Source organism: Lynx canadensis, chromosome B2 (assembly GCF_007474595.2).
Source record: "Lynx canadensis isolate LIC74 chromosome B2, mLynCan4.pri.v2, whole genome shotgun sequence".
In the NCBI taxonomy this organism is placed as follows: Eukaryota; Metazoa; Chordata; class Mammalia; order Carnivora; family Felidae; genus Lynx; species Lynx canadensis.
Window position 1 is genome coordinate 43,891,648 of NC_044307.1, and position 27,520 is coordinate 43,919,167.

Sequence of the window (27,520 nt, forward strand, 5' to 3'; positions counted from 1 at the left end):
TGTTTTGGCCCAGGCTGTCTTGTTGCAGGTAGGTCTTATGTTTGGGAGCCGGAACACCAACAAGGTCAAGGTTATCAGTTCATGAACTTGGTCTGCTGGTCCACCCTGAACCTGGGCTCCCTGCCTTCATGACCCTGGACTCAGAAATCCCTCTTCTATGCTACTATCTTAAAGAGGGTCCCTCCAAACTAGTGTGTTGGCAGGGGGCAAGCCTTTGCACACAGAGTTATTCGCTATCATAATTTAGAAAAGGGCTGTGCTGGAAAACAAAGGTCTTTCAGGAGGGAGAATGATTAAGTGAATATGGTAACTCGTCTTAACGGAACATTCTGCAGACGTTACAAATGATGCTTATTAAATCTGTATGATTACAAGGGACGTGCTCACGATATAACAAAAAACAAGACACTGATTAGAAAACGCTGAGAACTAGGTTGAGAGGGGAAAATCTCTCTGTACGTAGAGAAACGGCAGGTAGAAATACAACAAAATGTTAACGGAGGTTGTCTGGATGAGAGTCTTTGGATGCTTTTGTTTATATGGAGTTTTTTATTTTCTTTATATGTCATTTTCTTTAATGGTCAATTATTGTTTTATATTACATCACATACAGACATCTGTCTATATCTATGCGTAGATACAGGTATACCTTTATTTTCAAAACGAAAGCGTTGCCTGGATTCAGTTATGAGATAGGACCTTGTATAACAGTGTGGGCGGTTGAGGCCAAACTATCCCTCTTACTAAGGAGGAAACGTATACAGGTTAGTGTTATATGCCTGCAGGTCTCATCTAAGCATGATTTTCTCTAACCAGGAAGGAGTTATACGTATATCAATGTCCAGTGATGAGACTTGCTCTCCCTGCATTGAGACAGGCAGATGCCATTTCTGAACACAATAGACCTTGAATGTGGCGTGAGAGATTTGAGGTCCAAATTGCTGAGGTTGTTCTAGCTCTAGCGAATTCCTCATACAGCGACGCCAAGGTTGGACTTCTTCCAGCAAACAGAGCTGCCTTCCTCCTACTCACAAAACCACCTAGTCATCCCTGCAGGACACGGACGCTCCATACCCGGTCAGACAAGAGACCCTAAGCTTCCCAGCTGAATTAAAATGATACTTGCCTCTAGGATAGGGACAGAGAAGAATTTTTTTTTGCCAGTTCTGGTTGCTGAAAGCCTTGTGTGGGGAAAAAAAAAATTGTGAGCAAGTCTGGGGATCAACCCTCCACCCCAACTCCAACAGAGCCCTACATCAATGTGCTGTCATTGCCATTGCTGGTGCCAGTATGTGCTCTGTGCCGGAGGGGACTCTTCGTTCAGCTGGTCCTGGGTTTCTCAGGGCATTCTTTCTGTCCTCTCCCTGCTCTGAGTGACCGGGATGGAAGGGTTCACGCCATGCTGGATTTCTCCAGGTTTACCTGGCACCAGGAGTATCCATGACAGGTCACTCTAACTCCACTGCCACATCGAGGTCTGCTGGAGAGCCTTTGGCTTCAGTATTCATTCAGAACAAGGCAGAAGGAAATTAAAACAAAAAATTCTGCTGCCGAGTTTTCACAACATCTGTCCCCTGGCCTTGAGACAAGTCTTTATTGACTCTAATTTAGCACCTCATTCAAAATCTGTGCTGTCCAGTACAGTGGCCGTTAGCCACACATGGCTATTTAAATTTAATTTAAATGAATTACAATTAGATACAACTTAAAATTCAGTTCCTGAGCTGAACTCGCTGTTCAACTAGCTGTCTAGCGGTAAGGAGTAGACAGAGAAATTCCCATCACTGCAGAAAGTTCTAAAAGTTTTATTGAGTTATCTTATAATTTCTCTTGTCTCTCTGTATCATTTCTTCTTAAGTTTCTCAACCCACGACAGGTTAGAAATAGCAAATTAAGGGGCGCCTGGGTGGCTCAGTTGGTTGAGCGTCTGACTGTATCTCAGGTCGAATCTCGTGGTCTGCGAGTTCGAGCCCCACATAAGGCTCCGTGCCCGTCGTGCGGAGCCTGTTTCCGACTCTGTGCCTGCCGTCTGACTCTCTCCCGTCCGCTGTCTGTGCCAAGAAAATAAACAAAGGTTAAAAAAAAAGAAATAGCAAATTAAGGGCAGAGCGAATAATGACAACAAATGACCTGGTATAAAAGGAGGAGACGGAGTGGTTACGATGCAAAATACCCATCCGTTTATTCAATCACTAAACAAATGTTTACTGAGCAACTACTGTGTGCCAGGTATTGGTCTAGGTGCTTGAACTACATTATTGAACAACAGAGACCAAAGACTCAGCCCTCGTGGAATGTACTGGACCAATAATACACACTACTTTGAGGACATTTAGTACAGAGATCAACAGCCTTGTTTTCTTTGGTATTCTCGGGAGACATCATCGGTTAAAAATCCGGTTCCATAATTGATGTTTGCCTTGAGTCATCAAGAACAATGAATATACTTTAAGAAGGGCACAAGTATATACATTTTAGAAACGTTGCTGCCCAAGTAGATAAAGGAGCTAGTTTTGAAGATAAAGGAGTTGATTTGAAAAAACAACGTGGGTTGCCTACATTTTGTTTTCTTCCTGAGTTGGATAAGGGTCATTTTATATGTAAAGAGAAAAGGAAAAAAATCCCCTGTCATTTTATAAGCTCCTTTTTACCAATGAGTTTATGCTGACCTTTCTTTCTATTCCTTTTCATGCTGATATAATTTGCTTTCTAGTTCTGCCCCTTAACACGATATGACTCTGGATAAGTCATTTGGACTTTTCTACACCTCAGTCAAAAAGTAAATAAGAAACAGAGCTAACACAGATGTAACTGTGGGTGGCATAAATTTTATCAACAAAGTGCCTGAGAATTAGTACAAAGGTTTCGAGAGACTTTCTCAAGCAAGCAAGAAGCAGGTGGGATTTCATGAATTCATACAACCTCTTTTCCCCACTCTTTTTCCTGCCCCCCACCTAAAACCCATAATGAATTCTCTTTTTACCCTTTATAACTGGTGAAAAATCAGAAGCCAAGCAGTAATAAGCTGAAATATTTCCTTAGAGAAAGAATTCAATTCTAGTAATAAAAAAAATTTGTGTCAAAACAGGTGAGGAAGAAATTAAGGCCTTTGTAGAACACTCTAGGGCTTGGAATACATAATTCTTCCAGGTGATGGAAGGAGTTCTGTGAAGGAAAGGGAGACATATATCTAAAGTGCTTTTAAAAAGTGTAGGTCAGAATCAGGGCAGAAACCTCTAATTTAAAAATGATTTCAAAGACAGTCCAAGATCATTGACGGATGGGAGACAGGATGATGTAGTGGGGAAGGGGGGGGGGCGTGGGGTGGGGAAACATAGCCTTTGGAGCCAGACAAATCTCAAATTCCAACTCCAACACTTATTAGCTGTGACATCCTGTCTAAGTAACTTAACCCATCTGTGTCTTAGTTTACTCATTTGGAAAATAAAAAGAAGGATAGCAATAACACCTACCATGCAGGGCTATATTACAAGTGTTCAGGGAAATAATTTGTGGGAAGCACCTGGCATATAGTAGGTACTCATATTAGTTAAGGTAACACTAGCTGTTGCAACAGTTAAATGCCAAATTCCAATGGTTTAATACAGTTAAAATGTATTCTTGCCCATGTAATAGACTAAATAGAAAAAGCAGGAGGCTTTCCCCCATGTGGCGACTCAGGGATCCAGGCTTCCATCTTGTGGCTCTCCCACCCCATAGAACCTCAAAGTCCTCTGCTTCCAGACGGCAAAGGGGAAAACGAAAGCGGAGAAGCCCTATCAGTTTCTTAAAAGCCCTGGCCTTAGAGGTGACAGTCATCCACTTTTTTCACATTGCTTTGATGAGAGCTAGTTATATGGTGTCATCTGGGTGCAAGGAGAGCTGGGAAATGTAGTCCTAGCTTAGCACCTGCCTCCCAGCAAATAACTCCACGCTCTGGAACAGGTGCCACGAGGTTCTGACCAACAGCTAGCCATTTTGCCACCATGTTCAACAATTGGTAGGAACACACAGTCAAATGAGCAGCGATTCTGTTAGATAAGAGAACTGGGCATGCTGCAAAATTCTCAAGGATAAGGGGCAAATTCAAGACACGGGTGGTAAAAATAAATGAGTAAACTAGTTTAAAGGTTCAATAGTATTTTGGACCATGTTTTATTTGGTCGTGTTTGAAACCAAAGACCATGATGTTTTTGTTAACCTGACAAACAAATATTTATTACACTGATCAGACACAAGCCATTGGGCTAGGCGTTGGGTGTGGGCGGGACAGATGGTACAAAGCTGAGTAAGACCTGGACTTGCCTTCAAAGAGTTTATATTCTGGCGTGGGAGGAAGATACGCACATCTTCAAGGAACCGCAGAGACAGTTTGGGCAGTGACCTGAGAGGTGCAAAGTGCTCTGGGGTTGGAGAAAGGGTGGGATGGTGTCTGTCCAGCATGATTTAGCTGCATGAGGATATTTCAGGCACTCAAAGTGGGAATCTGTCCTTCCTGGCTCTTTTCTGTCTTGGGGTTGGGGAAATGGACCACATCATGGATAAAATTGTATTTGACTTAGGTCTTGAAATATGCACAGAACTCTGTTAAGTAGAGACAAGGCTTTCATATCTGTAATGCTTGATTCGACAAAAAGGTCCTTGGTTATCACTGACTCAACCTAACTACAATCTTTTCAGTTCCATCCATGTTTTGAGAAAGGCTAGTATGTGTCAGGCATTGGGTTGATTGCCAAGGACACTGAGATTAATAAGATATAGCAACTCTTATGGTGTAGGTAGGACAGTAAGTATCCCTCATTTTATGGATAAGGAAGACTGAGGCTTGGAGAAGTCATGTGACTTTCCTATGGTTAATCAGCAGTAAGTAGAATTGACAGGATTCCTCTCTGGTTCTCCTTAGCCCTAGGGTAGTGCTCTTTGCCATACTGGAAACTACCATGGGGATTCAAATGAATGAACTAAATTTTATCAAACTGAACTCCATTCAGTAAGATGCAATACCTTGTAAGACTATTTGCAATGTAATAGGGTATTCTTGCAGATTAGATTGTAAAACCTTTAGCAGTCAAAGAAATAAACCTCTCCATCACTGTTTGCTGCAGAAATGAAGAAATGCATCAATGAATTAAGGGTACACAGAGCTCTGATAATTCTTCTAATCAGAATGTGCAGTCAAGTCCAAACCTTGTCTATTTTGTTTTATGTTTTTAAGTTTATTCATTTTTGAGAGAGAGAGAGAGACAGAGCATGAGGAGGGAAGGGGCAGAGAGAGAGGGAGATACAGAATCTGAAGCAGGCTCCAGGCTCTAAGCTGTCGGCACAGAGCCCCAGTGCAGGGCTTGAACTCACGAACTGTAAGATCATGACCTGAGGCAAAGTCGGAGGCTTAACTGACTGAGCTACCGAGGTGCCCGAAACCTTGTCTATTTAGAAGCAGGTGCTCACTCTGACAGTCTCACCTGTGAGCACAGAGGATAAGAGGTCCTTGCTCTTTGCCTTTTTTTCCCCAGGTTTTTTTAAATTGAAGTAGAATTGACACATAACATTAGTTTGAGGCACCCGCCAGAAGAATTCGATACGCGTATGCGCTGCAAGATGGTTATCGTCTGTCCCCCTACAAAGTTACGAAATTTTCTTTTTCTCCTGATGGGAACTTTTAAGATGTACTTCTCAGCAATGTTCAAATATGCAATACCATTTTATTGACAAATGTCCCCATTGTATACATTATGTCCGTGGGACTTACTCATTTTATTCCTGGCAGTGCGTCTTGACCCCCGTCTCCCATTTCACCCACCCCCTTCCCCCCCCCCGCCCCCACCTTTCCTGGCTGCTACCACACTGTTCTCTCTCTGAGTTTTGTTTCGCGTGTTTGTTTGCTTTAGTTTTTGTTTTTTCATTTTTTATTTTATTGATTTATTTATTCATTTATTTTTTAACTTATATCCAAGTTAGTTAGCATCTAGTGCAACAATGCTTTCAGGAGTAGATTCCAGTGATTCATCCCCTATGTATAACACCCAGTGCTCATCCCAACAAGTGTCCTCCTTAATGCCCCTCCCCCCTTGAGCCCACCCACCCCCCACAACCCCTCCAGCAACCCTGTTCGTTCTCTGTATTTAAGAGTCTCTTACGGGGGCGCCTGGGTGGCTCAGTCGGTTGAGCGCCTGACTTCGGCTTAGGTCATGAGCTCACAGTCTGTGAGTTTGAGCCCCGCGTCGGGCTCTGTGCTGACAGCTCAGAGCCTGGAGCCTGCTTCCGATTCTGTGTCTCCCTCTTTCTCTGACCCTCCCCTGTTCATGCTCTGTCTCTGTCTCTGTCAAAAATGAAAACAAACATTAAAAAAAAAATTAAAAAAAAAGAGTCTCTTATGTTTTGTCCCCCTCCCTGGTTTTATATTATTTTTCTGTTTTGTTTTGTTATTATTTATATATCTGTTTGGTTGCTTTGTGTTTTAGATTCCACAAATCAGTGACATCGCCGGGTGTTTGCCTCTGCCCCTTGCTTTGGTGATCCTCATCTGCCCCTGGGGGGGCAAGATCTGGAACACCTGGTGAAAGCGTGCTCTGCTCACATTAGCTGGACCTGACATTGATTTTGGTTCTGCTATGATTACTCCTTCCTTTTCAGACTCTTGGGCAGGGAGGCCGGAGGGAGGCGCCTCCTTGAGATACCGGGGCAGAAGCCTTCAATGATGGGTAAAGAGGAATTTAAGGAAAGGTCGGGGGCGGGGGGGGTTGAAAGCAGAGTGCCTTGATGGAGTGGAAGAAATTGGTGGTCCTGCACATACAAGGGGCAGCTTTGGCATTGACACAGACACGAGGCTAGTGGAAGGGATGGAAGGGCAGATTCAGGGCCAGAGGTGGGGATCCCATGTTCTGGGTACTTATTGTGAGATGACGACAAGGCCATAAACACAAGCGAAACGCTCGGAGCAGGGAACGACCGCTCTGGGCAGTCTTGGGATGGGGAAAGAATTCAGAGAAATGGCATCTGGAACGAAAAACGGCCAAGTTCGCTGCTATTCCCGGGCCCAGAACCTGTCTCGTATGCGGGAACACACCCCTTGCCTGGTTTTAAAAAGTGCTGTTTTCCTACTTGGGACCGACCTGCATCCCTTCCGCCCTTGGAGGCTGTGACCGCGAGGTATGAAAGAATCTCTCTCAGTTCTAGCCATGAGCACTATTTTAAAACACTGTTTTCTTAAATGCCCCATATTTTGAAAGGTAACAGAATCTATATTTGAGACTAGAAAAATAAATGGGCAGGAGAATGGTGCAACAGAAAGAAGGTAACGTGGCCACTTGGGGGGGGGGGCTTTTTCACTGAGCTCTGGGTGGGGGGTGGGGGGGTGGGTGGGGGGCTTATCTCACTGAGCTCTGACCGGCTGGGCCTTCCTCGCTCACCTGGGGCCTCCGTCTTGAGCGCAAGGCAGCACTGGCTACAACATTCATGGACACATGAACGGCTGAAAATAAAGTACTGATATGTAAAGAAACCGGCCTTGGGTTCAACCGAGGAAGCGTGAAATTGAAAGGGGACACCTGCTTCAGAGCAGGCTTTGGGGGCGTGGTGTGAGTGCAGAATGTCGGGAAGCCTGCGTTTCCTGGTTCTCTTCTCTACTGCCCCCCTCCCCCACGACCACAGGGGTGCAGGGGTGGCCCTGACAGAAACGGGTGGCGAGGAAGGCGTTTGGATGGTGTGTGCACCCCCACGCCCGGGATTCACGTAAGGATGAAATGAGAACATTTGGAACCACAGTCTGCTGAGTTCCGCCCCCCTTTCCTGCCAGGCAGTGAACAGTAGGGAACAGCAGAGGCAAAAGTCCCGCCCTCCCGGTGCTTCCATTCCAATCGGGTGAGGCAGGAAAGTAAATAGATCAGTAAGAGTGGGAGTATGCTAGGTGTTGTAAAGTGGTAGTGGAGAATGTAGCGGGAGAGGGGGCCGGGGGAGTGCAGAACAGTCGTTGGGCAAGGCGGCGTTTGAAGCAGATTCCAGGGCAAGAGGTGTGGCTGTCTGGGGAAGAGGGGACCCCGTGGAAGGAATAACAGGTGCCTAGGCCCGGAAGGCTGCAGGTCAGGTGGGTTCTAGGAGCTGCAGGGAGGCTCGAGTCGGGGATGCCGTCAGAGAGGAGCCAGTCTGCTGGGCCTCACAGGCCCTGCCTAAGCCTTAGGCTCTTCCTGCAAGTGAGATGGGGCCTCTGGAGGCGACCAGAGCAAGGACAGGAGCCGACTTCAGTTAAGCAGGATCACGCTGTGTGGACTTAGGTTGTACGAAAATCTCTTAACGCACTGGTGAGAACATAGCACTTAATAAATGTTAGCTGTAGCGGATATTCGGCCTCTTAGGATGTGGTGGCGAGAGGGGGATCACAGAGTGGTAGAAGGGTTCCTGTAACATGTGCACTACACGTTTCTCCACCGGCTCCTCACGCATGGGTTCTGATAAGACTTGGGGAAATCAGATAGTAAGCGTGACTGGGGACACCGGGGCCTTGGGCCCGAAACTAGAACCGCAAGTTTCTGATTCCATGATTAGTTGCCTCCTGGGCAGAACAGGCGTATATTGAGCATCTCCTGTCTGTGTGGCTCTACAGCAGATGCTGGGGGGTACAGTAATGAGCAAGACAGGTGGGTTCCTGTCTCACGGGTGTCACTTAATCCAAATCTCCTCCTCCGCAGGGTGGGGGTGTGGGATGACACTCGACACACGGTTACGCCAACAATGATCCCATTCTGACGGTGATGAGTGACATGAAAGGGGAACGTAAAGGGCACTGGAAAGCACCGCGGAGGGCCTAACCTGTCATCACGAGGGGCTTCTCTGAGGAAAGGACATTGAAGCTGCCGCAGGAAAAAGAGGAAGAAGGTGTTTGGTGGAGAGCAAAGTGGGCTCAGGCGTTCAGGGAAAGGGGACAACGCATGCAAAGGCCCTGTGGCAGGAAGTAGGAAGTGAATGCCCCATGCCTGGAGAGCAGAGAGCCTGGGCAGAGGGTGAGATGAGCTGGAGGAGGTAGGCAGGGTGGGTCAGGTGGGTCCTTCTGGCATGTGGGGATCGAGGCCTTTATTCTGAATGCGATGGACAGTGCTAAGGGGTTTCTGACAAGGGAGTGACTTCATCAGACTTGCCTTCAATCACTCTGGTTGAGGGTGGAGAGTGGCTTGGAGGGGGACCAGAGTGGGCTTGTGACCCATTGGAGGCCCCTGCAGCATCTGCCTGGTCAAACGCAGTTGAAATTGAGGTGCAGCAGGAGGGTGCCTCCAAATATCACCCCACCCATCAGTCTGAAAGCCTTCCCGGTTTGGCTTTTTCTCCCCGTCAAGGTGTCTGTTCCTGGCCGTCCCCATGTGAACTCCGCTGTTAGCTCTCCATATAAAGATCACAGTCATTGGGCTCAGCCTGACTTGGGATCCCAGTTCTGCTCCCTCTTGTCTTTGTGGCTTGGACGAGGCTCCCTGGCCACAATTCCTCATCTCCTAAAATGGGCAAAATTGCACTTGGGAGGATTAAATGAAATAACAGTGATTAAGGGTCTGTCTCAACGCCTGTACAGGTAGACAACTCAACAGTCACTAGTTTCAGACTCTCCAAATGAATCATCTTCTAATGAGAACTAGTCTCTTGAAATTAGGTTTCTATTCCACAAAAGCACCCGAGAGAGAGAGTGAAAAACGTGATGGCATGAGATAGGGGAGACCGTGACCTTTACCTCGGGCCTTCACAACCCACCGGAGTTCTGAGAACTGAAAATGTGGACCGGAGTGAAGGGTGCTGAGCAAATGGGAGGTACAACTGTCGAAAGATTCAAGTGGCTGCCCTTCTTGCTTAAAGCCATTTCTAAGATTAATGAAGTATCATCAAAATCTTAATTAGGAAAATGGTCCCTAAGTACGGGACGACTGGATCCTATATCTCAACTTGTATGGACTGTTCACATATACGTGACTGTCCTTCATTCGCTCATTTGGCGAGTGATACTTATGTCTTCTGTTGCGGACACGATGCGAGGGGCCCATCCATCAGTGACGAGACTTGGCCCCCACGTCTCTTTCTTTCCCCAAGAGACTAAGATTTTCTGACTTGATTCCTCAGAAACCAAAGGGCAAAACTCTGGTTTTCAGTTTCACTAAGTGTTTTAATCGTTCCTTTAAAGTGTCAAGACTTAATTGCGTGTATCATCAGCTCTTAAATTACGTTATCTTGGAAGTTGCTGCTCAAACTCCTACCGTTTAAACATTCAAATGTCAAAACCTTTAAAAAGCGGAACAAAACAAAACACAACGATGAACCTCCAGTAATTCATCTCATGAAGTTACAGAGGATGACTTTATTCCTCAGAGATGGGGAGAAAACAGGCAGAAAACACACACGTGGAGATGTCAAAATGTGTCGTGTACCTCTCAGTCCACCGAGACCCATAACCTACATACATCACTGGCTTCTGGTACTGAACTTAGGACACGAGGTGGGGGCGGTGTGGGTCCCACCATCCCCCTTATGACACGCCCCTGGTGCCAAACATTCTATCCCATCACCCCTGAAAAGCGTGCAGTTGTCAGAATCGTGATAATACAGTAAGCTCTCCAGGCCGACTGTGAAATGCGAGTCGCGAGTCACGGTTCTATTCACGCAGCAGTTGTGAAAATTGCAACATTTTCATCAAGATAGAAACTGAAAACCCTGAGCGTCGCCTCCTGGGGAGCCCTGACACTCTCACGTCAGACTATTCTTCTCACCCACACCTCCGACAGCTCGGGTCACGCGATGCCTCCGCCCGGGAGTTACCCTCGGCAGGCTGTCTACCCAGAGGCCCTTGCAAATGGGCCGCACAAGCACCCTGCTTGTGGCCTTCTCTCCAGCTCGCCTGCTGGGCAGGGTGCTTGTTCTCCTGAAGGTACCATCTCTCCCATCACCCTCCCTTCATACTCCTCAGACTCCAGGCTTCCCTCCACCCAGGTCTGCCTTGCCGGCGTCCCTGTCCTGTGGCTGGGCTCTCCCCTGTCCCTGCTGACCTGCCCTGTGTACCGTTCTCGTAAAGAACCTGGTTTTTGAAAAGCGATTCCTACTAATGTACTAATTTGTTATTCCTTCCTGAAAGGAGGTGTATTCTTTTTTTTTTTTTTATTTAAAAAAAAATTCTTTTAACGTTTTATTTATTTTTGAGACAGAGAGAGACAGAGCATGAACGGGGGAGGGGCAGAGAGAGAGGGAGACACAGAATCGGAAGCAGGCTCCAGGCTCCGAGCCATCAGCCCAGAGCCGGACGCAAGGCTCGAACTCACGGACCGCGAGATCGTGACCTGAGCTGAAGTCGGACGCTTAACCGACTGAGCCACCCAGGTGCCCCAGGAGGTGTATTCTTAACATGACTCTTGGCAGATAATGTCTCAATCCAGGGGGCTCTAGAACTGCGTTTTATGGAGTCTGAAGCTTCCATGGATGTGCCAGAGGGTCACTCTGTGGAGCCTGGAAACCCTTGCCCTCTCCCCAGGCTCCAGCAAGGGCCATGCTGCTTTGATAGGCTTTCCACATCGGGGCCACGCCGTGGGGTCAGGAAGAGGGCGGGGCTCTGGAATATAATTGGAACCCCGGCTTCACCACCTACCAGCTGTGTGATGTTGGGCAGGTCATTAAACCTCTCTGTGCCTCAGTTTGGCCATCTGTAAAATATTAGCAATAACAGTACACTGTATCTATTTCAGAGGGTTGTTGGACCAAATGAGTTAAACCATCTGGCACGCAGTAAACACTATTTAAGAACTTGCTATTAGGATATGCATAGGGCACTCCGCGAAATTTTGCTGGAAGGGAGTTTTCCACTGCTTACCCAAAAGCAAGACAAACAAGTAAGCAAAACCCCAAACTCCCACTACCTTCACTCAAAATGTAAGTAACCTATTGGAATTCTGCCACCGAGAGCAGGTTTCCTGGTGCCTCTGAAATCCTACCTAAGTGTGGGGCTGAGCTGGCTTTGGGTCTGCACGTAGACTAGACCTACCAGCTCACAACGAGCACTTACCTTCATAGTTGCTGACTTAGGGAGCAGGGTTAAGTGCACTGTCTGGGGCATTTTATTCCTTCTATTATGCTACGAGGTCTTTTTTTTTTTTTTTTAAGTTGTTATTAGTAAGCTAATACTATTAGGCTCTTTTCATAACACATGCCAAGCAAGAGGCCGTTGGCTCACAGCATGACAAGGGCCACGGGAAGACATGTGTCCTGATGTTCTAGGCGAGAGGTCAGATGCTATTAGAACTTGACCTTTAGAGCCCAACACGTGGTCTTCATTTCAGTGTTGGAGGGTCGGAGAGATAAACGTCAAATGTTCTTTTGAATTCAGTGCTGATACCCTTTCTAAATGTTCTTTTGAATTCAGTGCTGATTGAGCTACGATTCTGTGCATTGTGAATCTGGGTGCAACGCAGAGAATCGTGGGTGTGGGGGAATAAGGCAGGCTTTGGAATTAGGCTCCTCCACCCCCTCCTAAGCTCCCACCTCCGGGCCTGTGCACCTGAGCCCTCTGACCTTTGGTGGCTTCCGATGCTCCTCCCTGAGCCTGTCCCTCCTCCACGTCCCCAAAGGCCTTCCATGGCTCACGCCACACTGACTCTCTTATCTTAGGGCCTGGGCCTCCTGGTTCTAGACACAATTGCTCAACACTCTAGTCTGGGGCTTCTCTCCACCGTGCCCTGTGTTTGTCCTGCACGGCACTTAGCGTCTTACATTGTTGGTCTCCCCTGCACCCTTGTGAGGTCTTTGAAGGTTGGGTCTGTGTCTAGTTCATTCTCACCTTTCCAGGATCTGGCAATAAAAGTTTGGTGGTGGGGTGGGGTGGGGGGGGGGGTTGGTGGTGCCTGTGTGGCTCCGTCGGTTAAGCGTCCAACTCTGGATTTCGGCTCAGGTCATGATCTCACGGTGGTGAGATTGAGTCCTGTCTCAGGCTCTGCGCTGACACTGTGGAGCCTGCTTGGGATTCTCTCTCTGCCCCTCCCCTGCTTGTGCGCGCGCGCGCGCTCTCTCTCTCTCTCTCTCTCAAAATAAATAAATAAACCTAAAAAAAGAATAAAAGTTTGGCGCAATGACGGAATAACCCAGCGCGCTTTTCGGTTATGGGTGGCACCATGTTACTGGGCATTTGGGACGTGTCATAGCTCATTTCTAACCAATCTCCAGGTCTTCAAACTTGGTGACAGTGCTCTTTCTTCCTTCCTTTTTTATTTTTATTTCTTGATTTGTGTGGACTCAAGGTTCTTCTTCCATGCTAATCTTCCTCTCACTTGCAGGGGCAGCAGGGTGGGGTTAGAGCCCACGGGAGCCGTGCTGCCGCTGAATTGCACCCAGAGCATGGCTGAGGGCAGGGAAGGGAACCGAAGCACAGGCTCCGGAACACCTTGAGGGTGGGGCCCTGCCCACCATGGGGCTGCTGGCACGGTGCCCCACATATTCCCTGGGCTCCACCACGATGCTATAAGCGGGGTCTGGAGTGTCCCAGAACATAGATATGGGCTCACGGTAGGCCTAAACTGAGGACAGATCCAATCTCTGCAACTGATTTCCAGTATGGGGTGGGCTGGGGTGGGGGGGGGGGAAGGGGAGCATTTTCACAGGGTTTTATTGCCCTTAGATCTGAGAAATACTTGTTTTTGGGTTGACGAATACTCTCCCAGCCATCTGAACCATGGGGCGTCACTTGTACAGCTCTAAGGGATGTTAGAGTCGTGTGTAGGACACAAAGGATGTTGGGTAGGGTGGGAAGCAAATTTGAGGGAGTAGGTCTCAAAATCGGAGTCAAACAAGTCACGCAGGCATCAGAATGTTGATTCTAGAGAAATTCCCATAGCTTCTAGAAAAAGAGGATTTCCTCATGCATCTCTATCTCTACACTCGGAAGAATGCTACATATATTTTATTAGCAAAGTAATGAATAGTAGCTAACATCTAGTGAGTGTCAACCATTTGCCAGGCGTGGTGTTTCTACACGGATGATCTCGTTGATTTCTTGCAGTAATAAGTCTGTGAAAGTAGGTCCCATCGTATTTTACAGATGAGAAAATAAGGAAGGCTCAACAGGTCTAGGTGACTTGTCCAGAGTTATCCAAGTAGAAGGTGGTGGCTCTGGAATTTGAACCAACATCTGGCCCCAAAGCCTGCACATTCCTTCCCTTTACACACACAGGCCCTCCTAATGGACACGGAGCGTTTATTTCTGTATATACTGTGGCTGCGTTCTCCAAACAGTTCAGAGCTTCAGAAACTATTTTGAGAATTCTCACCAAGAGAGCCTACCAAATACACCTTATGCGGCTCGATGACTTCCCTGTTTCCCCCTCCTTTGTCTCTTCAGCTTGGACACCAAACTCAGGGAATGAAATCTCCCTCTGCATGTTCTCTTTGCTTTAAGACAGCAGCTGAGCTGACTGTAGGTGGCTTCACTTACCGGGACAGGTGCCTCTGGTTTAAACAGAAAGTGTCACGATGGAAGGTCACTCTCCTCGGCGCACCCCCACCCCTCCACTCTTCTGGGCACTGAAAGACCAGGGCCGGATGATGCTAATGAGGCTGGGTCCAGACACTGCCTTGACCCTTGAACCGGAAATGAGACATGTACAAGGAAAAGAGCCCTTCTGTGGAGATCTCACAGTGAAGTTGCAAAGGATGGGTGCCCCCATCCACCCCTCCTTGGGCGCTCATAGCCACGGGGCCTTCTTGACCTTTTTCGCTCTCTTCTCTACCTCTGAAGAACCGAACAGAGGAACCCCAGGAGTTGGAAATCCCAGTGAACCCTTGGCTCTCAGATGTCATGCTGAGGCTGGGGGAGTCTCATTCCCAGAAGGTGGTGAGAGATTGTGGACCGTGGCTGTCAATCAACCTCCAGCTGGGGAGGAGGATTGGAGTCCAGCTGTCAAAGTGGGAAGGAGAACGAGGCGGTTAGGAAAGAGTGAATGGGGAATGCATTTTTATTCCCGTAGAAGCATTCTTTATCAAAAGAGGTGCACTGCCAGGGTCTCAGGCAACCGTGCTGGACGAGGAAAGTCTACTCTGAGGAAGGACAGGGAGGCACAGAAGGGGGAAACTCACCTGGGACATGAGTACGTTTTGAGCTGTTAAAAAAAAAATTGTTGATCCTGCCAGGTTCCAACTTTGGACAGCTGCTGAATAAGGCACCTGAGAAAATAGTTTCAATTTTATAATTTGGAAATGGGAAGGGAAAATTCATCAGGGCTCAAGGCAGGGAAAGAGCTCAGGGGGCTTTCCTGGGCCTGTGCAAGGCTTCTAACTGTGACTCATCAGGTCCCTGTGTAAGGAGAGGACGTTTGGGGTCCTGCAAGGATGGAAGAAAGACACATTTCCTGCCCTCTGACTTTGCGCACGCACAATGACAAGCTTTAGGCAAAGCCCGTTAGGAAACCGCCTCTATGCAATACCCCCCTCTACTGGACCCTTGTGTGGAAAACACCAACCCAAAGGCCTTCAGCTGCTTTTGAATCTCTTCAGAAATTTTTCTCTGTGTGGAAACACATTTTGATGTCGGCCAAGGCGATCTCATCTGCCCTCTCTGCTGCTCCCTGGGTTGGGATGAAACAGTCTCTAAATGCACACACCCAAGAAAGATAAGCCACATACCCAAGGCTGATGGACGAGATGATGCTGATGAGGGGACAGTGGGCAGCGTGGAACTTTAGGGCATGAGGAGACTGGACTGTTCCCTAGTGGGGGATGGAGGGCCAGAGACAGGAAGCCACTTGCTGAAGGCACACCGCTGGAAAAAGGTAACCCCGGGGCTGAAACCCCCTTCTCCTGACTCCCGTTTTGCTGCTCTTTCTCCTTTGACAGGGTGACTTGCAAATATTCAGTGTGGCTGAATCCTGAGAGCAGCCTTTGGTCTTGGAAGCCATAAGGCCAGTCTAGGGAGACGATGTTCATTCAGGCTGTTTCTCTCTTAGGGTCCCCAGGTCTTTGGTGACCCTCCTATCATAAGTCCAGGAAGAGCCTCGGTGACCTACAAAGTGCCTCCACGCTCTGCCCAACCACGGGGCCCAGACTCTTTCCTATTAGAGTCACTGCTTCTAGAACAGTACTGCCCAGAACTTTCTGTCAGGATGGAAATGGTCTCTATCCACACTATCCATTATGGTAGCCACTAGCCACATATGACTTGTGACTACTTAGCACTTGACATGGGGCAAACGAGACTGAGACACTGGCTTGGACGTTTCATTTAATGTTAATGAAACTGAAGTTAAATATCCGCATGCATTTTACCTAATGGGCAGCACAGTTCTCGAAGGACCTGTTGTCATACGTTCATCACTTGGCCAACAACGTATAGTTTTCTTACGAGGTGTCCCCTGGTAATGCACAGGTCTGTGTAGAGAGGATGTAGCAAAACAGCTCGTACCAACAGCACTGGAAGCAAAACATTGGGGTTATAGTTTGTAATCTTGCGTCCGTCCCAGAGAAACCACATGGGTGTAGGGGAGATCTAACTCCTGGGACTCTGTTTCCTCACCTATAAAACAGGGAAGTTGGTGGGTTTTGCCTTTTTACCACCAAAGAGTACTCTCATTAGTTTTTTTCCCCCATGGATTCCTTGTTTAGAAAAAGAAAAGTGGGTCTATTTTACAAACAGCACTGATAACTACCGACTTCTAATCAGAACTTTTATCAGCATCAGCTAACCAGAGTGATCACACTGAATTGATACAATTCCATTCCAGAGAGACCTGAGACACGAGTAGCCTGTCCAGTATCCTATGAGGCCCACGTAGGCTTTACCAAAGCTTTTACAAATACCGAGAATATCGCTAGTGCCCCCATGTTGTCTGCTAGGACATCTAGGAGCTCAAGGACCAAGTTAGAATCTGGGTGAGATGAACCCTAAGTGCCGCCTGGGTCTCTCTGACAGGAAGCCGGGTGTGGGCAAACTAGTGGAGCACTTCTCGGGAGGGGGGATCTGGGCCTTGCTGGCGGTGTGGGGGGTGGGGAGGGGTGGGGATGGGCTGAAATGCAGATGGGAAAACCATGCGGGAGGTTTTTCCTGCTTCACGCTCCCACTGAGGACGCTGCTTGGGGTCTCCGGGAGCTGCTAGGACCATCCGTGCAAAGCTGCCACCAGGGACAGGTCAGGCTGTCCCTCCTCCCCTCCGGGCACCACCTCCACCAGCAGGGGATCAGAGCATGAGGCAAAGGACCATTTGCTTCCCAGCATGCGACCCTCTGAGTCTCCTGAAAGTGCCACAGAGAGGGTGGCTGGAGGAAACCCAGAGCAATGAAGCAGAACTTGAGACAAATTTACACAGGAAGCTGTAAGGACGCTCCTTCTCCCCGTGAGGGTCTCTGGCAGCGGGATGGTCTCTTTGAAGAACATACTGTGTGCTCTGGCCTTGGCCGCCTTACTGGATTCTTCCAGTGGTTCCCTGTGAGGAAGAAGGCGTGAGTCTGCCCTGCTCATAAGGAGGCCAAAGGCCCAGCTCGAGGTTATTCAGCTGGTCGATGAAGGCTCTGGGATTCACACCCAGGACAGCCAGGGATCTGAAGCTAGGTAGTAGGACGGAGCCCCCTAATGAGAGAACACAAGCTGTGACATTCTCACTCTGATACTTAGGGCCATTTTGGCAGGGAACCCCTTTAGCTCAATGCCGAGAACCCTCTCTCCTTGATTCACCCACCATCTGTCCTTCTCTCATTGCTGCCTGTTTGTATATCCAAGTTTCCACCCCTTCAAAAATCTTTCTCACGCTGTCCGATTTTGATTTCTCCCAGAATCCCGGCAGGTAGATGGAGTTGACCTCTTTGTTTCCACTCTACGGGTGCGTAAACTGAGGCCAGGGCATCACGTGACTTGCCATTGGTTTCAGGGTCAGATTGGCTAAGGGAAAGGGAACTTTTCTGGCTGGTACATTTGCCCTTTTGACTTTCTCTAGGGCCAAAGGATTCATCCTACAATGCCGATATCCTTCTGGAACGTTTTTTTGTGGGTGGTGGTGGTAAAGAGGAGGTTCCCTCACTCCAGTTTTGATAAAGAACCAGTGCCTGCCAATCGCAGCAATTTTTCTAGTGTGGACAGAGATCCCCAAATCTTTAGATGTTCCCAGATCTTGTGGGAACAGGATTTTCTCACTGTGTGTGTCTGTGTGGGGTGTCTGCATTAATCTACTTTTTGAAGGACCTCAGAGAGCTACATTCTCTCAAGGCCAGGTGCAAGCTTCGATAGGGTGCACTAGTCCAACAAGCTAATAAGTGTGAAGGTGCTTTTGAAAATCCCAGCACCCTGGGTCTGGTGGGGACTTTAGTTACAGCAACGTATTCTGTCTGGCAGGCTGGAGCTTGACCGAGCATGGCCCAGGGGTCTGCTTGTTATGTATGTGCTTATTTATTTTTAAATAAACATTAACTAAGCATCTACTATTTGCCAAACATTGTCTTATGCACCGTATGCAGTCATCATCCCTTTGAATAGGCTCGTGTTTAATTTGGGTTTTGTTTGGGGAGAGTACTTAAGCATCTGGAATAGGATTAAAATAATCATAGCCCTCTCTTTTCCCTCCTTAACTTTTCAGATTTTATTTCCCAGGAGATGGTGTTCAGTTGTTTGATTTTACGATTTATGATGATGGATTTTTTTTTTTTACATTAAATGCTTGCCAAGGAGGTGTGTTCTATTGAGGGTATACATCAGGCTGGAATGAGAGTCTGCGGTGAGGGTAGCTTAGCCAGGGGGAGGGGACGGCAACATTAATAAACTGAGATCACAGAGAAACGGGGGTGGGGAGCCCAGGGCCTTTGTTGGAAAGATATTAATAGGGATAATGCTTACATTCTTAGCTGAAGAAACTATTTGATCTCCTGAGCATAGCTCTGATGTCTCTTATGATATGTATTAAACTTAAAACCCCCTTCTACTCAGAAAGTCATTTGTCAAATCAAGCGGTTGGAAGTTTCTGCAAAGTCCTGGAGCCTCAGAAAGAAAGACAGGCGTGGCTGGTCCATCACATCGGCAGCTACGGGAGACTGTGATGTTATAAATGGGCTGTGGAAGGTTCTGCAGGATGGAGACCTTCACAGCCAGTTCAACGTTGGCATCTGAACTTTATGGTTTTGGTCAGCAAACATGGAGGATGAGGAAAACAACCTGACGTAAAGAAAGTACCTGTTGTATGCCAGGCACAGAGCAAGGGACTTCTAAATCAATTTTCTTATCTAGTATGGACAATGGCCTGATCAACCATGGGGGTTCCCCTTTAAGGGTGGGGTGGAGTCAGGGGAGGAGGGGGAGAAAGGGTAGGATGGGGTGGAGAGGACCCCCAAGTTTCCCACTCAACCTTTGGCCACACCAAGAAAAACAGAAGATTATTCTGTCATCTCGCGGCAGGGTGGGTAGGGTGCTTCTCAAAGATATGCTGGTCAAAACTATTTCCCCTACTAGATTAAAATTCCAAGCAACTTAGCCACTGGCAAATTGGATGTGAAGCATGAGCCATAGACTCCAAGAACCCCCTGTTAAATGTCTCTGAAATTCCCTGTGTGAGAGAGAGAAAGCCCTCCTGGCATTGGCAGGTGGTTATTTCTCAGGTTAACGGAAAACCTGGGAGTTGGCTGAGTTGAAAGGGATGGAGACCCGAAGGTTTACACAGATAGTTTTCATCTTTCTTCCTTTGGTATATCGCCAAAGAGAGTTTCCCACCCGGAGCCTGTGAAATCTTTATGCTGTTCTGTGCAGGCGAGGTCCAACCAGGCGTTGACATCTCTATCAGTCACAAAGGATGTGGGAGAAGTTGATAATTTATAGGATGCCAGGGCCATTGCCTGTCTCAGGATGGCCTGGCAGTCAGAGGAGAGAGCGGAAGGGAGGAGAAGGAAGGAGAAGAAGACCACTGCTCACCCGCTGGACCTCCACAACCAACTAGGCAGCCAAGTCACTCAAAGGGAATTTTAGGAAAACCAGACAAGAAACAAAAGGGGACAAAATCAGTCGGAGCTGGATAGCGGCAGGTTCTTCCAGGGAAAAAGAAAAGGTGAGCAGTGATCTAGTAGATGAGATCATGCACATGGGTTGCGAACAATCTCAGGCAAGATTTCCTATATTACTCAGGCATCACTGTTAAGTGCTTTATATGAAATGTCTGATCTCCTCCTCAAAACCACCCTAGGAAGAAGACGCAATGTTCACCCACATTTGGAAGACTTCCCCTCAATATTCAATGGCATAACGACTGGATCCCCAGGAGGAAGGTGGCTCTCCCTTCCACTGAAGGAGTCGCGGTGTGTGGAAGGAAATTTCATCACCACTGGAGACTGTAGTTGACTTTTCCAGTGACACAGCCATAGCTGGAGACTCAAGTATCCTCAGTGGTGGCATATTGTCCCACTAGGAAAAACAGTTTCCATTTTTTGGAAGTCGAGTCAGGCCCGGTGAATACACTAAATGTTTTAAGCTGACCTGGTGAGGGAGAAACAGCAGGGCCAATTTTCTTGTATGGTCCATAAATCAATCCAATTCCTAGAAAGGAATTCCGAGAATACTTTGGCAGCAGCCTTGGAATAAATGTATATGGCTTCCCGGGATGACAGTTCTGGGTTAGTGCTCATTTGTAGGAGTCAGTTCTGATGTGTCAGTAAGTAATCCGCTGTGTCACTTTGTGTGTCATGATTTCCCAGTTGAAATAGAAGATCCTGAAAGCTGGGGGCCGGAATACATGCATAGCTTCACGTTTGTTGGTGGGCATATTACTATTTGGTTTCACCCACCCCCCCAGCCCTCCCTTCTCTGCGTCATCCTCTCCAACAAAGTGACTCTGAACAAAATCCTTGGAATCACCCTGCCTCTTCGCTTTCAGTCACCCTCCAGGGCCAGTCTGCCTTTCAAAATACACCTGTGACAAGACCGCCTCTCATAACCTCCACTGCTCCTATCCACACCCCCTTCCCTCCTGCCTGGGTCATGTAAGAGCAGCCTCGCTGGTCTTCCTGCCTCCACCTTTGCCTCCCACGGTCTGTTCCCACCCAGAAGCTGTTTAGGGAAAAGTTCATCCTTCTACTCAGAGCCTCCAGTATTTTTGGTCGTTGGCAGATTAATGGCGCCCACTATGTCCACAGCCTCATGCCCAGGGCTTGGGAGTGTGTTACCTCCTACAGCAAAGGGACTTTACAGATGTGAGGAAAGATATGGGCCTTGACATGGGGAAAGTATCCTGGATTATCTGGGTGCCATGTGAGAACAATCTGACCCCCTGCTGCTGGCTTTGAAGGTGGAGAAAGGGGATCACAAGCCAGAGGATGAGGTCAGCTTCTGGAAGCTGGGAGACACAAACAAGGAAAGGGATTCTCCCCCTGGAGCCTCCACAAAGGATCCCAACCCTGCTGACGCCTTGATGTCACCCCGGTGAGACCCATGTCAGGCTTTTGATGTCCAGAACAGCAAGGTAATAAATTTGTGTGGTTTAAGCCACAGAGTTTGTTTGTTTACAGCAATTTGTTGCAGCGGCAATGGGAAACTGATAGAGTTTCTCATTCTACTCAGGTTAAACCCAAAGGGTTTTTTTGTTTGTTTTTATTTTGAGAGAGAGAGAGAGAGAGAAGAAGAAGAAGAAGAAGAAGAAGAAGAGGAGGAGGAGGAGGGAGGGGGAGGGGGAGGAGGGGGGTGGAGGAGGAGAGGGAGGAGAGAATCCCAACAGGCTCTGTGCCGTCAGTGTAGAGCCCAACTTGGGTCTCGATCTCAGGACCGTGAAATCATGACCTGAGCCCAAATCAAGAGTCAGATGCTCAACTGCCTGAGCCACGCGGGCACCCCAAACCCAAAGGTTTTACCACGATGTGCAAAACCTGTGTGCCCTGGTCCCATCACTTCTGACTTAATCTCCTTCCACTCCCCTCTCCTGTTCACACTGCTCCAGCCACATGGGCCTCCTTGTTCTTTCTCTGGACACTAAGGGAACTCTCGCCTCAGACCTTTACACATGCTGGTTCCTCAGTCTGGAGTGCTGTTCCTGATAACCGCATGGCTTTCTCTCTCAACCATTTGAATTCTGCTCAAGCTCAACTCCCCCCTTGCCTGGAGACCTTACCCTTGCTAAAAAGAGCTCCCCCTACTGGTTGTGTTTTCCACCCCCTCTCTTATCTGGCTTTGCTCCTTAGGGCTACCCCCCTGACACACGCAGAGACACGTACACATTGATATTTCTACGTGTTTGTTGTGTTTTTGTTTTTTTATCACCTGTCATTGTCCACTAGAAAGCAAACTCCAAAAAGGCAGGGATTTTCACCAGCTTTTCTTCTTGGCTGGTAGATCCCCCGTGCCAGGGGGCACGTGAGCACACGGCAGCTGCTCAGTAAGTACTTCTTGAATGAAGGAAGGAAAAGTGGGTAACGAGGTATTAATTGTCATATGTTATAAACAAACTCCTTGTTATAATATACTGATCGTGGTTATCTTTGCACCTAAAAGTAGCCCTCAATAATGAATTCCCCCCAAAAGCGATTTGTTTTGAGAAAGTTTTAATTTTTGTCTTTAGATTACGATGAAACTGGCTGTTTGCATCCAAAGCCCAGAGATAGAATGATAGCACCTCTGTCCCTAAAGACTGCCTAGATGGTAACTTCTGCTTTACAACACAGGACTCGGGATTCCAGCACAGCTGTCCCCACCTGCTTGGTGACCTTGGGTAAAGCCCTTTCCCCTCTGGGCCTTCATTTCCTCCTTTGTTAAGGGGGTATTACATGATGATTTCCTGGATCTCTTCCAGAATGTTGTTCAGTGTCCACCGTTTCTGTAACTGTTTGTCTCCTTCAGAGAGGTTGGGGCACCATTTCTCGAAGTGCCTTTGAGAGACAAATGCTCCTTTGTGCTCTGCCCATGGACACGCTCCAGATTTCCAGAGCACAGGTGAGGTGTGGGTGTGTGTCAGCCAATGTCATCACCCGGAAGGGGAGGGGAAAGGGAGGTCGGTGGGAGGCGGGGCAAATAAGGCAAGGTCGTCCGGGAGGGGTCAGGGAAGAGAAACAGGCCATGACGCATGGGAGATTCTTAAACTTCCAGAGAGAAACCATTTTGAATTTGTTGGAAGGATGTTGATGGCAAGCAGAATGAAGGAGGAAGGTTGTCTGAATTAGGAAACTGGTCAGGAGCAGGGATTTTATTTATTTTTTTTTAATTATTTTTTTTATTTTTTTTGGGACAGAGAGAGACAGAGCATGAACGGGGGAGGGGCAGAGAGAGAGGGAGACACAGAATCGGAAGCAGGCTCCGGGCTCTGAGCCATCAGCCCAGAGCCTGACGCGGGGCTCGAACTCCCGGACCGCGAGATCGTGACCTGGCTGAAGTCGGACGCTTAACCGACTGCGCCACCCAGGCGCCCCAGGAGCAGGGATTTTAAACTGGCTTCTTTAGACAACAGTTTGGCAACAGGCAGGAAGGTTGAAGATATGCATACACTATGACCCAGCAATCCACTCTGCTATGGACTGAATTGTGCCCCCTGCCCCCCCTCCTCATTCATATGTTGAAGCCCTAACCCTCAAAGCGATGGTATTCGGAGATGGGGCCTTTGGGTTTAGATGAGGTCATGAGGGTGCGACCCCCTCACGAGGGGGGTTAGTGCCCTTTTACGAAAGCTTGTTGTCTCTCTCTGCCGTGTGAGGACACGGTGAGAGGGAGCTGTCCACAAGCCTGGAAGAGAGCACTCACCGGATACTGACCATGCTGGAACCTTGATTGTAGACTTTTAGCCTCTAGAACTGTGAAGAAGAACAATTTCTGTTGTTCAAGCCCCCCAGCCTAATGGCATTTTCAGCCCAAGCTGACTCAGACGCTCCCCTAGCATTTGCATTCTAGAGAAACTGTTGCACATGTACAGCAAAAGATGAGTGCATTTAAGGCACTGTTGTTATAGAAATAAGTTGGGACCATCTCCGTGTGCACCAATAGTCGAAGAAACAAGTAGATGGTAAAATATTCGTATAGCGGCGTATTGTACAGCAACGAGAAGGAATCTATTCCTCTAGTCATATCTGTGCAGATGAACCTCAGAAGTTGACGAAGCATATTTGTGGTACGGACCCATCTGGGTAAAGTTCAGGATTACGCACAACTCAGATGCCTGACGTCACACACACCCGTGTGTATGCATGCAGAGCGAAACTATTGAGGAGAGAGCAAGGTGGAAAAATTACCCACAAAACCCAGAAGAATGGCTACCCTGCGGAAGGGGTCGGAGGGAAAGAACGAGGTGGGCCCACAGGTGAATTCAAAAGCATCCAGGATGTACTGTTTAAGGCTGTGAGGTGGGGACGTGGATTTTGTTTTGTTATTCTTTATACCTTGTACATGGCATCATGTACATTATTACATGTATGTATGAAATATTTCCGCACTAGAAAAACAACTCAGGCCACTAAAGGAAACGTAGTAAAAGCAGAACTGTTAAAGGCAGGCCAACCTGTGCTCTACTCTGGGTTCTGCCGCTTTATCACCTTGGGGTCTGGGCAAGACACTTCTCTCTGCAACTGATGACATTTCGTCATGGGCACCTGAGGGAAAGCCAGGAGAGAAGCAGGATAACCCGCACACAGAAGGCGTTCAGCATGTGGGGTGATAATCGGGAAGTGAAAAGACTGATAAAAGAACTATTAAAAGTGTTCTTATTCTTGGGGCGCCTGGGTGGCTCAGTCGGTTAAGCGTCCGGCTTCGGCTCGGGTCATGATCTCACAGCTCGTTGGGTTCAAGTCCCGCGTCGGGCTCTGTGCTGACAGCTCGGAGCCCGGAGCCTGCTCCGGATCCCGTGTCTGACTCTCTCGTGCTCTGTCTCTCTCCCCCAAATAAAAACATTAAAAAAAATAAATACAAAAGTGCTCTTATTCTTCTCGTGGTGATGAGAGGCACTGTGAAGATTTTCAACAGTAACAATTAATCTGCACGTGAAGCTTTGTGGTTTGCAAGCGCTCCCTCCCTTAGAGCTGACGGGTCTCTGCGTCGAGCGAGAGCAGATAGGTCTGTAGAGAACGAGCAGGCGAGAAGACACTGAGTCCCATCAGCCCAGGGGGAGAATTCCACACGATGCCCCGAAGATCATGCCAACCACAGTGAGCACGGCTGCGGACAATCAGAATAACCCACTGAAAAAGATTGGTGGACATATAGGGAGGCCTGCACCCCGCCGTTGGGGCTTCTAGATTTTCTCTTGCGTAAATGTTTATAGAAACTGGCCATATATTAGGCAACAAAGAAAGGTTACTGAATTAAGAAAAAAACATCAGGAACATAGAGCATTTGTTTTCTGCCTACAATGTAATGAAGGTAGACACTAAGGGCAAAGAGGTAACATACGCACATTTGGAAATTTAAACCTACTTCTAAGTAATTTGGGGTCCACGTTCCCGGACGCAAGCTCTGGCAAGGAGGTCTTAAGAGCTGTAAGTGGCCAGCACTCTTTGCTAAGCTTGGGCTGGCCTGGAAAACGTGACTAGGTGGGTGACGCCTGTCCTGGGACCTTGCCCTTTCATGGTTCTCCTTCATCTAGGCTTCCAGTGTTCGCCTGCTCTCTTCAGGCCCACGGGCAGTGTATTTGCTGCTTGTCCTGTACCCCAGCACTTCTTCCTCCCATCCAGAAACCTCCCAGCTGACCGTCAAGGGGGCTGGAAGAGAGCACGTTCTTGTTGAAGGCTGGCTGGGTCTTAGCTGCGTCTCAAAGGGTGGCGCGGAGTTTTTCAGGGGGAGAGGTGGAGGAAAGGCATGGGAACAGCATGGGGAAGGTAGGTGTGAAAGAGCCTGGTTCCACGTGGGAAACACCTAGGGTGTGGGCGAGGCAGGTGAAGGACTGTCATCTCCAGGCAGGAGCCAAAATGTGAGCGGCCTTGAATTCTAAGGAGTTCGAGTTATATTTTGTAGAAGAAGGGGAGTTAACAAAGGCTTTTAGGCAGGGAAGTGACGAGGACTGATTTTTTTTGTTTTTTGTTTCTTAAAGCAGTCGCTGGCAGAAAAGAAGATGAATGGTGGGGCGGGGTGGGGGAGGGGGAGGGAATGGTGCAGGCAGCCAGGGAGGGTCTGCTGTGTGTGACGGGGAGGTGGTGATGAAAACATGATAAATGGATTCCGAGATGCTGGAGACTGATACTCTGTGTGTCATTCCTCTCCAGAATTTTTATATTTTGACAGGGGACACTATTTTGACCCGAAGCAATGTAACTCTAAAGATGGCAATTCCTTGGCTGTGATAAGCCAGTGGGAGAGAGGTTTTTGGGTGAGGGGTGCAACGAGGACCCCCTTAGGGGTCCTTTATGTAAGTACCACGTGTTGGGAGGCGGTCACTACACTGTCTTTTATAAGGTTCCGATTTGTGCACAACAGGAATCTTTGTCCACATTGCATCGTGTTATAAAAAATAGTTATTGCTGAGACTGTATAAAAACACATAATTCAACTGGATTTGAAAAAAAAAAGAAAAAGAAAAGCTCTTTCTTCACCTCGACTAAGACCCAGGCTACACCCAGGGCACCCACTTCTCCTGGCCGGTCAGTGCACTGACATCATGGGTGGAAGCCTGGGCCTGGACCAGTCCAGAGGCAGAGGGCTCCTCTGCCGAATTGATTGTGTCACCGAAACTGCTCTAGGGATGCCCTCTCAGGAACCACAGGACCAGAGGGACATGCCAGGGTGGAAACCCTGGGGAGGGGAGCCTCGGACTCCAGGAAATCCCTGTGTCATCTTCAGAGCTCAGGCGAGGACACTTGCCGAATAGTTTCTCCAACCGTGGGCAACCCTTTGCCATCCTGGCCACCAGTTGGGTGGAGAGAGAAGATGCTTGGTACCCACCATGGTGGAGCTACTAGGAAGACTGGTCCTTTCCCGAAGATGAGGCTAGTCTATCCCCACCCAGGGCTGGCTTGGGTTCTTTCTGTGGTAGCAGGGACAAGTTCCCGGGGCCATGCACACTCTGGCCTGGGGAGGTGAAAGGTAGGTGGAAGATGGGCCCCCAGGTCCGTAGCATGTACTTTGGAAGCAAAAGAGGACAACACTTTTTTCTTTCCTAAATATCTGAGAGGGTGTTTTAGCTTGGTTAGTGGCTTGAGGACTCCCACGAAGACTCTGGAATCTTCTGGAATACTGCTGGTTATTTGGACTCCGGCATTTAACCTCTATTGTGAAGGGGTCGACAGAAAACATTCAGCTTCTAAAACCTGATGCTGCCTCCCCACCCAACACCCCACTCCTGAAATGCCTCCTCCTGTCCCAGGGTGTACGGGGACCAGAGGCAGGCTTGGGCAGAATGTGTGAGGAACACAAACCCTGTGGCTTTACGTGGTTCCCAGTCCCATTCGGGCTCAGGGGGTGAGAGTCTCTCTTTCACTCCTCCTTGTCTTCCCCAGGTGAATCTTGTAGCCGGAGAAACTCTGAGGAGACCCCTGAGCCCCGGGTTTTCAACCTTAAATACCCTCGCCCTCTACTGATAAGCGTGAGTTTTTTACTGGCCATATCTGACCCCCGTAATGGACAGGTCTGGGCCTTTCCTTGTATGCACCCCTA

The 27,520-nt window shown here is 48.3% G+C and overlaps 2 long non-coding RNA genes across 2 annotated transcripts in view; one reads left to right on the forward strand and one right to left on the reverse strand.

Annotated features, from left to right (window-relative positions):
• LOC115514007 overlaps positions 1 to 27,242 on the forward strand; it is a 45,918-nt gene extending 18,676 nt beyond the window's left edge. Inside the window, exons 3-5 of the long non-coding RNA XR_003968856.1 lie at positions 1,897 to 2,053; positions 13,709 to 13,725; positions 27,231 to 27,242. This is a non-coding gene — a long non-coding RNA (uncharacterized LOC115514007). The remainder of the gene's footprint in view (positions 1 to 1,896; positions 2,054 to 13,708; positions 13,726 to 27,230) is intronic.
• LOC115514010 lies at positions 1,972 to 22,894 on the reverse strand. The gene is made up of 3 exons (XR_003968858.1): positions 22,884 to 22,894; positions 19,589 to 19,599; positions 1,972 to 2,051 (listed from the first exon to the last, which is right to left on the reverse strand). It is a non-coding gene; the product is annotated as an uncharacterized LOC115514010 (long non-coding RNA).
• Positions 27,243 to 27,520: the final 278 nt, after the last annotated feature.